Source organism: Hemicordylus capensis, chromosome 3 (genome assembly GCF_027244095.1).
Source record: "Hemicordylus capensis ecotype Gifberg chromosome 3, rHemCap1.1.pri, whole genome shotgun sequence".
Taxonomy (NCBI): domain Eukaryota; kingdom Metazoa; phylum Chordata; class Lepidosauria; order Squamata; family Cordylidae; genus Hemicordylus; species Hemicordylus capensis.
In genome coordinates this window covers 337868618-337880381 of record NC_069659.1, presented here as the reverse complement: position 1 = coordinate 337880381, position 11764 = coordinate 337868618, and the positions used below count along the sequence as shown (strand labels likewise).

At 44.3% G+C, this 11764-nt stretch overlaps 1 pseudogene; it reads right to left on the bottom strand.

Annotated features, from left to right (window-relative positions):
- Positions 1-11214: 11214 nt before the first annotated feature.
- Positions 11215-11333, bottom strand: LOC128352614 (uncharacterized; annotated as a pseudogene).
- Between the last annotated feature and the right edge of the window lie 431 nt (positions 11334-11764).

Sequence of the window (11764 nt, the reverse complement as noted above, 5' to 3'; positions counted from 1 at the left end):
GATATGAGATTTGCAGTTTGCATGTGATACCCTCTTTGCTAAGGCCCTGCTCTCTACTCAGCATTAAACCTTAGACTCCTTTCTCATGGACACAGCAGTGGAATGCATTTTCACGGCACCTCCTCAGATGTGTGCCTTGTGGAAGGCTTTTGCTATAACTGTGGTTCTCCACCTTGAGGTCCCAGATGTTGCTGGATTTCAACTCCCTTCATCCCCAGCCACAATGGCCTGATGGGAGTTTTTTAGTCCCACCACATCTGGGAACACAGTACTGGGAACCCCTATGCTATATATAGGAAGGTCTTCTAGAAGACCAGCCACTGAAGAAAAACCAAGAAAATCTTGCAGTCAGGCATGTCCTTAGGGTGGGGCGACCAGGGCGACCACCCCAGGCCCTGCAGGAGAGCAGCATGCCCTGCAAAAAAAGTGACCTTTCTCCCCTCTCCCAGCTTGACCAATCCGTAGAACTGCAGCCTGCAGGAACCATGCGCAGGCTAGCCTGCTATCCAAAGGCTCCCTGCACAAGAGCTGCTACAGCTCTCTTCCCAGGATGGACTCTCAGCTGTTAGGTGGGTGGGTGGGGGTTCCAAAGGCTTCTCTGCTGGAGCAGGCCTCTCTGAAGGTCTCCCAGTTTCCTGAAGCTCTCTCCAGCCAGGAGGCAGAGTGGCCAGTGCTGCCCACCAGAGCGCTGGGCACACCCTCTGTCCTCCCTGCCCTACAGCCCTGGGCTGTACAGAAAGCTTGTGCCTTCCTCCTCCTTCTCAGAGCCAGCAACAAAAGATATGGGATTTCCCTTTGTTCATAATTCCCCACCCCCTTGTATATTTATGGAATGGCTTCCTATAGGGCTTTGATATCGGGCACAGATATAAGACAGTGTGGGAAGGCTCTGAATATTGAAATTGAAATGGATTGGACAAATTGCTTATTTTTAAATATTTTTTGAATTTTTAAAAAAAATATCAAAAAAGTCCTACAAGTGGACTTGGTTTCCCCAATGTTCTCTGCATCCAGGAGATGTGCCTTTACCCTCAGGAGGCCCAGGAACAAAAGCAAACCACATGAAAGTATGCTTGGGGAGATCAGTTCTGTACATTATGCCTTCACACTCTTTATGGAAGGCTGTGTGTATTCAGTCATGTGGAGAAAAGGTGGGTTCTAGGGAACTTTTGTATATTTGCATTATTTGCATCATTTATTCTGCTTCTCCTTCATCGTGGAAAGGAGCGATGCCACTGCAGGACACTAAAGCTTCAATACTTGCTGACTGGAAATCTGCAGTCCCGCCCCCCCTTTCATGGATTTCATCTGTCAGTATCCACACACTTCCGATCCTAGTAATTCATTCATTCATTCATTCATTCATTCATTCATTCATTCATCATATTTTTGTACCACCTGATATCTATATATCTATATATAGACAATGTACAAAATTTAAAATATTTTAAAGTCACAAATAAAAATACATGACAATAAAACAATAGAATTAAATTATTAAAACAAATTATTAAAATAAATCCCCCTTTCAATACCAACCTTTGCAAGTGTTGAGAGTGGTGTGGGGCATGGCTAGGAAGGAAGATTGCCTCTCTTCTTCTGCACAGGGACATATGGAGCAAAGTGTTCTCTCAGCCATTTTGGGATCTATCTATCTATCTATCTATCTATCTATCTATCTATCTATCTATCTATCATATTTTTATACTGCCAGATATGTACATCTCTAAGCGGTGTACAAAATTTAAAATATTTAAAAGCCACAAATTAAAATACATGACAATAAAAACAATAGAATAAAATAATTATTAAAACAAGTTTTTAAAAATTATTAAAATTAATTCTAATTAAAAGCCTGAGAGAACAGGAGGGACTTGAGGCGCTTCCTGAAAACAAACAGAGAAGGAGATGCTCTTATTTCAGCAGGGAGCATATTCCAAAGCCCTAAGGCAGCCACAGAGAAAGCCCGGTCCTAGGTCACCACCAAACGAGCCGGTGGCAACCCTAACTGGACCTCTCCATAAGATTTTAACAGACGGGATTATGACAAAGGAGGCACTCTCTCAAATAGCCTGGACCCAAGCCATTAAGGGTTTTATAGGTAATAACCAGTATTTTGTATTTCCCCTGGAAACATATTGGCGGTCAGTGCAGTTCTTTTAGAACCAGTGTTACGTGGTCCCTTCGTGTTGTTCCAGAGACCAATCTGGCTGCTGCATTCTGTACCAATTGTAGTTTCTGGACTATGTACAAAGGCAGCCCCACATAGAGCGCATTACAGCAATTAGTCAGGCCTGGAGGTTACCAGCATATGTACTACTGTTTTAAGGCCATTCACCTCTAGAAATGGACATAGCTGACATATCAACCGAAGCTGGAAAAAAGCACTCCTGGCCACTGCCTCAACCTGATAAACCAGGGAGAGCTTTGGGTCCAGGAGCACTTTCAAGCTATGTACTTGATCTTTCAGGGGAAGTATAACCCCATCCAGAGCAGGTAGATCTACCATCTCTCAGGTCCCGGCCCCCCACAGTCAGTACCTCCAGCTTATTTGGATTTAACCAGTTTGTTATCCCTCATCCAGCCCATTACTGCCTCCAGGCAGGCATTTAGGGAAGATATGCAATTTCCTGATGGGGTCAGCATGGAGAAGTAAATCTGGGTGTCATCAGCATATTGATAACACCCAGCATCAAACCTCCTGTTGATCTCTCCAAGTGTTTTCATGTAGCGATGTGCACAGAACCATGGCAGTGCGGTCTGGCACTGGGGAGATGTCTAGCTTTAAGGGCGGAATTATTTCCATAATTTTTCCCAAGCACCCATATCTATATTATGACCCACATCTTGACCCCATTTTATCATAGTCATTTTAACCACTTCATCTCTTGTCTCCTCCAAAAGCAACAACTTATACATCTTAGAGACTAATCTTTCATCATTTTCACCAGCTCCTTCTCAATTCTCAACATTTGATCCAGAAACCCAACCTTAAGATCCTTTTTATAAATTTCATTTAGCTGATGATACTGAAACCAATTACTAACCAAATTTTGTACTTCATTTAAATTTTTTAATTTACAACCCTTCTCTTGAAAACATAACAGATCCCTATAAGTACCCCATTCAGATTGCATATTTATCTCTTTACGTGCTAAAGCCTCAATCGGGTATACCCATAGTGGAGTTTTACCCTCCAACCATTTTTTATATTTTACCCATATTCCCTTCTTACATAGTGATTAAGAAAGTCGTTATGCACTTTGCTTTTATCATACCACACATATGAGTGCCAGCCAAACCTTCTATCAAATCCTTCCAGATCAAGTATTCTGGGATTTCTTAATGTTATCCATTCCTTCAACCACATCAAACAAACAGCATCAAAATACAGCCTTAAATCAGGCAGGGTAAGACCACCTCTTTCTTTAGCATCTGTTAAATTTTTAAATTTAATTCTTGGTCTTTTCCCATGCCAAACAAATTTAGTTATATCCTTTTGCCATTGCTTGAAACAGGTTAGCATATTAATTATAGGAATAGTCTGAAAAAGAAACATTTTAGGTAAAACATTCATCTTCACAACTGAAATTCTTCCCATTAAAGATAAGTCCATTCTAGTCAATTTTTGCAAATCAATTCTTACTGTATTCCATATTTTAATATAATTATTTGAAAACAACCAAGAGTTTTTATTTGTCAGCCAGATGCCCAAATATTATTATTTTCTTCTCCACTTTCAATTCACTTATCTCATAAAGTCTATTATTTGATTTCTGGTCCATACTTTTTGTCAACACCTTCCTTTTACTCTTATTAATATAAAACCCGGCCAGTTGGCCAAATTGTTTCATTTTTTCCCCAAGAGCCTTCCAACCTTTCCTAATGGATTTTCTAGAAAAAAACACCACATTGTCTGCCAAGCCTCTGAGTTTATACTCCTGTTTCCCTACTTTTGGTCCTTGTATTTGGTCATCTTCTCTAAAGGTTTTTACAAAGCACTTCCAGAACTAACATAAAAAGTAATGGGGAAAGTGGACAACCTTGTCTAGTTCCTTTTTGTATTTTACAGTTATTTGATACTTCCCCATTTATAATAATTTTGGCATATTTCTCTGAATATATTGTTTTGATGGCCCTGATAAAATTGTTACCAACTCCCATTGCATCCAATAACTTCCACATAAACTGTAGGATCTCTTGCCAATACTTCTGATTGCTTACTGATTCCATCAATTTTAAAAGACTCACTAGATTCTGGTTAGAAACTTCATACAACTCAAAGAATAGAAGAACCTTGATTAAGTGGGCAGGGAATATTGAAGGGAAAATGTAAAGGTTATTGGTTTAGTAACAATGACAGTGTATACGAGTGTGAATATGTTCAGAGCATTAAAGTCTCAGGATTTAATGACCACAGAATATTATAGGTGGACAAAAATGTAATAAATCTGTTTTAAGCATAACGTTTTGATTTTTTTTTAAATCAAAACAATCAGAACCACTAAAATTACCATATAAGTCTTGCTTGGATTTGCTGCTTAGCATGAATACTGTTTTTCAAGGGTTGTTAATTCTGATAGATTCACAATCACTCTCTAAGGTGATGGAATGAGAATCAGTTGGAGATGGAGTCCTAACCGAAAATATGTAAATCCACTTGATGCTGCAAGGAATGGAGTAAGATGGTCCTAACCTTCAGCAAGCAGAGCTCTCGTGATGGACCATAGGAAACTGCCCTATACTTAGTCAGACCATTAGTCCATCTAGCTCAGTATTGTCTACTGTGACTGACAACAGCTCTCCAAGATTTCAGGTTTAGAAGTCTTTTCCAGTCCTACCTGAAGATGCCAGGTACTGAATTTGGGACCCTTCTGCATGCAAAGCAGATGCTCTACCATTAGGCTAGGGTCCCATCTGTAGGATGGTGTAGGATAACTCTGTATCCATTTTAGACAATACTCCTCTTCAGGAGTTACTGCAGGGAAAGAAAGAGTGTACAAGGAATGTGCTCTTCCTCCAAAGAGTTAAAGGCAGCATATCTAATGTCCTTTATTATCGTTACAACCACCTTGTAGAGTAGCTTAGATACTGCCTGGTCCAAGTTCTGCTGGTAAACTTTGACTGAGCAGGGATTAGGAACTGCTCTCAGGCAACAGTCCTGGCCTTTTCCCCCTTGAGAAATTATAACCTACAGACTTCTTTCTTGAGATTCTCAGGGTCAGAACACATTTGCAGGAACACATGCTAAAGACACATGCTTCCAAGCGAAAGCGCCTTTTTTCATTAAATAAAACCCCTAGCCTCGCAGCCTTCTACTGACTGGGCAAAGAAACACCTTTCCAAGTGTAGATTTTCTTTATATTTAGCAGGGGGAGAACAACGGGCCCTATTCAAACCCAGTGCCCTTCCAGCAGCTGTAGCTGGCGTCTCTCTTTTTAGTCTGCGAGTCCTTTGGCAACAGGGAGCCATCTTATGATTCTTTTTTCTTTGTAGACCACTTTGAGAACTTTTCCGTTGAAAAACAATGAGCCGTTTCTTACAATGAGTAAGAAGGGCTACCGGGGCGGGGGCAGGGAAGGCTTAGGCTACTGAAACTTAACTTTCCCTCAGATGACTGCTCCTCTGTTGCTGGGCATGCACATAGCACCCTCGGACAATCCTCTGTTGTCCCAGGCAGCGCAGAGGACTGGGGCCGTACTGTGCGGTACGTTGTGGGGATCCCTGCAGCACTGGCTAAAAGCAGCCAGTACTGCACACGATTACAAAAAAATGGGGCTAAGTGAGCCCTTAACCTTATTTAAGAGGCTGGCTCCACAGGAGGGTTTGCCATCAAAGTGCCACCAGGATCGGGCGTGATCTCCACGGTTCTCATGAGCAGCCAAGACCAGGCTGGGTTGCCTAACCTTATCCTAGTCTTGGCTGTGTGAGAGAACAGCCATGATATCTATTAGATATTTTGAATAATTGGTTGGTTGGCTGGATTTTGCGAAAATAAGGTCATACTTTCCAATGACCTACAACTACGGGGCATGGCTAGCTGGACCCTTGCATCGGACATCAGATGTGGAGGTGGGGCCAGCATGTACATAAATAAATGGATGAGGATGAAGTTGCGGGTAATCAGCCTGATTGAGGCTGCAGCATGCAGGGAGGGAGATATTCACTCTTTCCCACGTGCTAGTTCCCCACTAAAATCCCACTGCCCATGGTACAGAAATTTTAGTTTAAGGCAAATCTCTTCTTTGATGGAAGGGATTTTCTGTGGGAAAACAGGACAGGGAGAAAGTCTTCATCTTTAATCCCTTTTCTCTTTCCAAGAGTGTTGTAGTTCCAACCAGGAATCTCTCCTCCAACCCCTGCCCGTCTCCCCTCCGCCCCACCGCCCACTGCTTACAGTGATCAAGTCGTTTGACTTCTAGCTTTCTTTCCCTGTAAACTCAAAGTACTTCTGCTCAAGGTGAACTTGGCTGGTCCCATTTCTCTGCTGCAAGACCCATCTCTACAACTGGCCTCCTTGCTGCCAATTTCAGCAAAGAGCTGGAGGGCTTAATGAGCCGCAAAGAGTGAATTTCCCATCATGCCATTGTTCCCCACAAAGACTATCAGTCAAGTTGAAGCTCTGTATGCCTTTTCAGTCATGTGAGAACCTAGCCTAAACCAGCTGATAGCAAGGCTAGAAAGGCTGTCGGTGATTCAGACCTCTGGCAATGTAGCCCACTTGAAAACGCACTGGAGCGCCTATCCTTCACTGTCACTGACAAACCGTCTAGAAGACTTTGATGGGTGAAGATGCCAAGCTGAAATTCCCCCCCTACCACTCAATGCAGGTGAAAATGAAGCAAGCAGTTCATCTCTTAAAACTCCCTCTGGTTTTACAACACCACTGGCCATCATTCAGTTTGAAGAAGGAGTCCTCGCTTTATGTTGGCCCTCCAGTTTTTAAAGAAACCAGATTGATTATTTCTCACCTCTTCTGAGAATAAATTGATTGTTATTGGAGAGTAAACAGAAGAATACACTCAAGACTTGTACAACACACAGCACAGCACCTCTCTACCTCCACAGGGACAATGTTTTCCTTTTAAAAATTTAATTCTGAATATTTAGTTTGAAATCCTGAGAGTCGGGCTCTAAGAACTGCTGCGCCCATGAGAACGGGGGGAGGCAAGCTTAGTTCTCTAGCTGCTGTTGAACTGCAACATCCATCATCTCTAGCCACAATATATATGCATTAGCACAGGGTTTCTTAACCATGGGCCCCCAGAGGTTGTTGGACTACAACTCCCATCAACCCCAGACACGGTCTTTGTGGCTGAGGATGATGGGAGCTGTAGTCCAACAACATCTGGGGGACCAAGGTTAAGAAACCCTGCACTAGCACATCAGTGTAGCATGAGTGCACAAACAGAGGTGCTCTTACCCCTGGACTTCAGGGCCAAAGTCTGGGGCCTTTACAGCCCCTGCCCCCCCCCCGCAATCCTCTTTAGTCTGTTTCGAGTAGTGTGCTTCCCGGTGGGGCATGACAATGCTTAATTTGCTGGGGGGGGGCATCCCAAGGCCTTTAGGCCCAGCCTCCAAAATTACATAGGTGCGCCTCTGTGTACAAAGGTTGCAGCATCAGCATCTCACATTCAACAGCATTGAGATGGCCATGGGAGTGGTGGATGATGAGAGTTGTAGTCCAACACCATCTCGGGACCCAAGTTTGAGAAGCCCTGGCATAAGCATACCTATGGCCATGTGCCTGCCACTAGGAATCCATGGGAAATCAAATCCCAGAATATGGTACTGGTGCAAATGGCATCTTGGAACGTATGAAGCTGCCTTACTTTGAGTCAAAACATTGGTCTGTATAGCTCAGTATTGCCTTTGCTGAGTGGCTGTAGTTCTCCAGGGGCTAGAGATTGGGCCGGGGACCTTCTGTATGCAAAGCCACGGGTGTAGGCTTGGACAGTAATCCTTGGTAGGAGAATGGGTTGTTGCAAGGGCATCCCTATGTTCATCTGCAAGGGTATGGGCTTGGCTGATTATCTGCTTTGGTACCCGGGAAACAACATGCTCTGCACACACTTGATTACCTGCTTTCCATTTGCAGCATGCATGTAGTCAGAACTGTAAGCTGTGCTTTTCAGAGTTCTAGCTGTTGTGGTTATGGAGATATACTTGAAAGAGAGGAGAGCTGGTCTTGTGGTAAACAAGCATGACTTGTCCCCTTAGCTAAGCAGGGTCCATCCTGGTCACAAATGAATGGGAGACTTGATGTGTGATTCCCCTCAGGATGGAGCCACTCTGGGGATGAGCATCTAGGTTTCAAGTTCCCTCTCTGGCATCTCCAAGATAGGGCTGAGAGAGATTCCTGCCTGCAACCTTGGAGAAACTGCTGCCAGTCTGGGTAGACAATACTGAGCTAGATGGACCAATGGTCTGACTCAGTATATGGCAGCCTCCTATGTTCCTATATGGACAATGACTGCCAATGTTTCACAGTGGTGGCTGCATACTAGAAGATTCCTAGCTGGAACTGGGAGCAGGACTTCAGTGTTCTGTATTGCTCTTGGTATGTATTGGTAGCAAAACCAGAAAAAAAATTATGCAAAATAGTAAAAGGAAAACTGCAATAAAAGTACAATAATAGTAAAAGGAATTCTGCAATAAAATAAATTATGCACATCTGCTCAATTTGCATAATTCAGGCACGTCATGTAATCCATCTTTTCTGGGCACAGAATTTAGATACCTGGATACAGAATGCAAATGTTTTTCTGTAGTATTACTGAACATCTCCAGGATATAGTGGTGGAGAAGCAATCTGGATTTATAGTGATGTCCCTGGATTAGCCATTTTTCCAAAGCCAGTGTTGTTGAATGTATCCTGCCAAGTGATTATGTGGTGTCAGCTTAATTTCTAAAAGGAGAGGCACCCATCTTCAAGCCTACCCCTAAAATTAGACACACCGGACCTGGGAGTCAGGGGCAGTCTTACCATGAGACTGCGTTCCTGGCACCATTTTGAATAGTCTTCTGCACTACAGGAGGTGGAAGTGAACATACGAAGCAGCCTTCTACTGAATCAGAGCATTGGTCCACCGTTGTCAATTATTTATTTATTTATTTATTTATTTACATTTATATCCCGCTTTTCCTCTAAGGAGCCCAGAGCGGTGTACTACATACTTAAGTTTCTCCTCACAACAACCCTGTGAAGTAGGTCAGGCTGAGAGAGAAGTGACTGGCCCAGAGTCACCCTGCAAGTATCATGGCTGAATGGGGATTTGAACTCGGGTCTCTCCAGTCCTAGTCCAGCATAGCCTGGCTCACACGTAATGGGAAACTGGGAGGTCCTTTCACCTCCAGTTCCAAAACCTGAACATGCAGTCTGGGCAATTGCAGGTTTAAAATTTTAAAAAAGCTTTTAAAAATGTACCTGCGATTTCCCTTCCCAAACTGGATTTTGTCACCTTCGGTTTGTTCTAGGTATCCTTTGCTCTGCCTCCAGTTTTCCTTTGCCAGCATGACATGTGAATACTGGCACGCAGTTTCACTGCTCCAAAACCAGCGTTCAGGGAGGACACTCCTCCCTTACTCCGGCACCTTATTGGCTGTGCAGGCTGTCCTTCAGGAAAGAAGGAAGCCCGCACAGCCAGCTCCCCCGCCTCTCTGCAGTCTTGCTGACCTCTGGAGCATTATGTTGAGATGGAGGTGGGGACACAGAACCACAGGTCCATTGGACCCATGTTTTGGTGTTATGTGTGCCCCACCCGTTGCCTACACTGACTGCCAGCAACTCTCAAGGGTTTCAGACAGGACTCTGTATCTGGTGGTGGCAGGGATTTAACCTAAGACTTTTGTTGTATTCTATCCAGTAATCTTTTGCATTTTGTCATTTGGACACTTGTCCCAGTGGGGATAGGGATCATAGGAAGCTGCCATATACTGAGTCAGACCATTGGTCTATCGAGCTCAGTATTGTCTTCACAGACTGGCAGCAGCATCTCCAAGGTTGCAGGCAGGAATCTCTCTCGGCCCTATCTTGGAGAAGCCAGGGAGGGAACTTGAAACCTTCTGCTCTTCCCAGAGCGGTTTCATCCCCTGAGGGGAATATCTTGCAGTGCTTATACTTCTAGTCTCCATTCAAATGCAAACCCGGACAGACCCTGCTTAGCTAAGGGGACAAGTCATGCTTGCTACCACAGGACCAAATCTCCTCTCCTGTAGAGAGTGTGGGGGGAAGAGCCAAAAGAAAAGAGAGGAGAAAGGGAGGGGGGGGGAAGAAGGGAGTTATTTCTGATTAAAGCTTAGTTAAATACACATAAGATTGCTTCGAGGTGATGAGGGAAGCAGCTATCAAACAAGCTTCTGCATGTCAGCCATTCCTTGAGGGAGACTGGCCATGAGCTGAAGGTGGAGCAGAGGGCACACCAAAGAGCGGGCGTGATGGCTGAGGCACGTCCAGATCAATGAATGACTCAGTGCAGAAAGACAGGGGTAGGCTCTTTTGAGCGATGTTTCTTCCACACGCCACAAGTGAAACTTTATACATTTCCTGCTCTTACACAAGGCCCCAGTGGTCCCCATTTGCAATTGCTGACCAAATCCAAATATCTTCTGACTATGTGAAGCTGCTTCCTACAGAGCCAGAACCTTGGTGCATCTAGTTCAGTATTGCTGACACTGGCTGGCAGCAGCTCTCCCAGATATCAGCCAGGGATCTTTCCTAGTTTTGCCTGGAGATGTCAGGAGTTGAGCCCGAGACCTCCTGTCCTGCCTACAAAGCAGGTGCTCTGCGAATGAACCACATGCTGAACCTGGTACAGGATCTGGGGACCTGAGACCACCCCTGGGCTCCTGCTCAGTTATCAGGTCAGGAAAATTCTCTCCTCCCAGCCCTATCGGAGATGCCAGGGATTGAACCTGGGATCTTGCAAGCAGATGCCCTACCACTGAGTGATGGCCCTTTCCAGTGTTCCCTGTAACAGGGATTTCCAGATGTTGTTGACTGCAACTCCCAGCAATCCCAGTTGGCTCAGAATTCTGGGAGCTGTAGTCAAGAACCTCTGGGAATCCCTGTTACAGAGAACACTGGTCTCATCCCTAAGGGGAATATCTTACAGTGCTCACATGTAGACTCCCATTCAAATGCAAGCCAAGGCAGACCCTGCTTAGCAAAGGGAACAATTCCTGCTTACTACTACAAGACCAGCTCTCTTTCCAAGCCTACAGCAGCCAGGATTCCCAGCTGGGCCCCCATGCAAATACTAACCAGGCCTGACCCTGTTTAGCTTCTGAGATCAGATGAGATCAGGTGTGTTCAGGGTAGTATGGGTGTAGATTTCACTAAAAGCTCTCCCTGCCCTTTATCCTGGTGACTGGTATTTGCTTCCACTTGCTTGATTTGCTCATAAGCATTCATCCCCATTGCTTCAGTGCTGAAAGAGAAAACAACCTCCCAGTAAACAACAAGAGGTTGACAATGAAGGAAACATGATCTGTCCATTTTATTTCTTGGTGATTGATTTTCACATTGTGTTAAATGCTGAATACTGATCTAACCTATGCATACCCTGCTTTCCTGACCTAGAAAGTCACCCCCAAAGCAGTTACTGAGATAAAAAGTGTAACATGGCATTGAAAGCAATCACTCCTATTCTTCCCCAGCATACAGTGAAGGAGATTTGAATCATCACACACTCAAGAGAGAAGAAAGGGAGACCATGGCTTTTAAGCAGTGGCTAGGAATCGCTCCGAAGATCATACAGACAGC